Source organism: Apodemus sylvaticus, chromosome 12, assembly GCF_947179515.1.
Source record: "Apodemus sylvaticus chromosome 12, mApoSyl1.1, whole genome shotgun sequence".
NCBI classification, from domain to species: Eukaryota; Metazoa; Chordata; class Mammalia; order Rodentia; family Muridae; genus Apodemus; species Apodemus sylvaticus.
In genome coordinates this window covers 4,065,186-4,068,057 of record NC_067483.1, presented here as the reverse complement: position 1 = coordinate 4,068,057, position 2,872 = coordinate 4,065,186, and the positions used below count along the sequence as shown (strand labels likewise).

At 38.8% G+C, this 2,872-nt stretch overlaps 1 pseudogene; it reads left to right on the top strand.

The window, feature by feature from the left end:
* The first annotated feature begins 582 nt into the window (after positions 1–582).
* Positions 583–2,631, top strand: LOC127697737 (actin-related protein 2/3 complex subunit 1B-like; annotated as a pseudogene).
* The last annotated feature ends 241 nt before the right edge of the window (positions 2,632–2,872 follow it).

The window sequence follows — 2,872 nt, the reverse complement described above, 5'->3', positions numbered from 1 at the left end:
TTCATTGTTTTCAGAAATGGGTTTCCTATTTGAAAGTTGTTACTGTAGAATTTAAACTTATTTTCCTGGTAAATTTTATCTGTTGTTAAAAGAAAAAATCAAATTTCAAACATTAAAATCAAATGTTCTGAAATTATTACCTAACTGTTAATTTGGGTGATTCCCTTTCTCAAGGTACATATGACTTACTTTGTGAAAAGACATAAATAAGTTTCCATCATCCTTCAGGATGATATTCATCTTTGTTTTTCTGAGACAAACTTTATATTTTGACTTCATGAGGAGAATATTCCCAGTAGTCAAGTACTATACTTTTTCAATGAACCATACCAGAACATGTTCTCAGACCATCCAGCATGTATCATTGCTATGAAACTTTCCATATTATTTTCTAATTGACTCCAAAGTACATTTTCAAAGATCAATGTTTGTATGCCCATTCTCATATCAGTATTACTGTCTTTTGGTTAAGTTTTAACTCTTGTACTGGGTTGAGAAATTTGTTGAAATGTATGTAAGACTTGTAAAGGAAAGTATGGATAACATATATCTCTTCAATAAAACTAATGTGCAGGCTTAAGAATGTCAAAAATAAACATTTTATGTAAAGATAAATACCTGAGTTTCAGTCCTCTGAACACAAGTAAATATCAGTATGCTGTGCATTTGCTACCTCAGCACTGGGGAAAGAAACTGATAGAGAGCTGCCAAACCAGTCAGTACTACCAAAAAGCTAAGCTTCAGATTTAACAAGAGTCCAAGTTTGAAAAAAAAAAAAAAAAAAAAAAAAAACTCAGAGAAATAAAGAGGATCCTATTAGCATTGTCTGCTGGCTTCTGCTTCTTCACAGGAATACTACTTGGAATGTAGATGTACATATGTTGGCATATGTTACACAAAGAGTCTTGAGAAAATAGTTGAGACTGTGTAGCTTTCCTCTATGAAGTGCTTTTAAAAAAAAAATTCTTTCTTATTTCTTTAAACTCTGATATTTTCAAATGGGCATAGTTGACCTTGCATGATAAAGGCTGTTAGAAAATGGTCACAGCATTTCAGCATTTCTACCACTGAAGAATGAAGTAATCAAGTAAATCCTTTGATTGGTGGTTTGACCTCAATGAATTAGGCCACACAGACCTAGTTCCTTGGACAAAGTTTCTAAATTCATACTTATAGCACCTAGAGTATACACCAATCACTAGAGAGCATGTGATTTTTTTTTGAAAATGGCTCAAAGATAAATTACTTGCCTAGTGAACCTAATAACCAGAGCGTTGTCTCAAGAAAACGTATAAATATGTCAGATGCTATGGAATGCAACTTCAACTCAGGAGTTCTGTGTTGAGATTTTATGTGGAGACACGTGAAAACTCTGGAAGTTTGTCAGCCTGAACTATCCCATTGCATCGGAAACAAGAAAATGATATTTGATGGTGCTTTTTATTTAAAAAACTAACATGTGATCTTAAGAATAAGCATATACTAGAAAGCTGTGGTAGCTCATAATTACTTGTCTCCTCTTCCTCGGGGCTCCTTGCCCGCATTCTCTGGACAGTCGATGTGCTGAACAGAATTTCTCCCTGGCAAAAGGACCATACACAGATCACCATTTGCCCCAGCAACCATGAGTTATACATATATGAGAAGAGTGGTGCTAACTGGATAGGCACATGAGCTCAAGAAGCACAGGTGACAGGCAATGACTGGGCCCCTGAAAGTAACCACATTTTGGCTTGTGGCACAGACCACAGTGTCTATATTTGGAAACTAAAGTGTCACACATGGAAGACTAAAATGGTAATCCTTTTAATTAATCAACATACACTTTGTATGTGTTGGGCCCCCAAAGACAACAAGTCCACCATGGGCAGTGCTTCCCATGTCATTTCCATTTGTTATTTTAAGGAGGAGAATGGGTGGTGGGTATGCAAACATAATGAAGCCCATCTGCTTCACTGTCCTGAGCATGAAATGACATCCCCGAAAGATGTTCCTGGCTACAGGCTCCTATGATTTCAAGTGTAGGATCTTTTCTGCCTATATCAAAGAAGTGGAAGAATAGTCAGTCCCTACACCATGAGTATCGAAGATTCTCTTTGTGGAGTTGATGTATGAATCAAGCACCAGCTGTGCCTGGGTACTTGGTTTCTAGGCCAGTCAGAGCCAAGTTGCTTTCATCAGTCATGACAGGACTGTGTCCCTGGTAGATGTTGCCAAGAAGATGGCTGTAGCAACCCTGGCCTCTGAAACGTTGCCACTTCTGGCCATTACCTTCATCACAGAAAATAGTCTAGTGGCAGCAAGCCAGAACTTCTTCCCAGTGCTGATAGATGTGACAATGCTGTGGGGACATAGAGCTTTGGTGGCCAGCTGGATGTGCCCAAGCAGAAATCTCAGCATGGCCTAACAGTCCTAGTATGCTTCTGGAACCACAACTAGGAAGTCATCTCTGAGGATGATGCAGCCATAGGGGCAAGCCTTTACTCACTGTACAAAAATATCATTAGCCAAATCTTGGTTTCAGTACGAGAAAGGACAAATGTTCACAATTCTGCACTACAGGCATGGATGGTGGTAGGGTTGTGGATTGTAAAGAGCTTGGAGTCACCCATGAAGGACCTCAATATCTAATGACCTGTGAGGAATGCTGTCCCCATCTCAGCTGCTGAGAAGGCACGAAGGAAGATTAGGGAGGCTCGGGGCTGCTTTGATGAATGTTTCTAAGGTACAGAATATGTCTGCAAAGGGTCTGCAGTCTCTCTGTCTCCAAGAAGGAGAAGAGGCTGGTGCAGAAATTTCCTACCTATTTAATGAAAATGTACCTTTTAAAGAAATGCTTTCACTTATTGCACACCAAAAACAAGACAAAAAG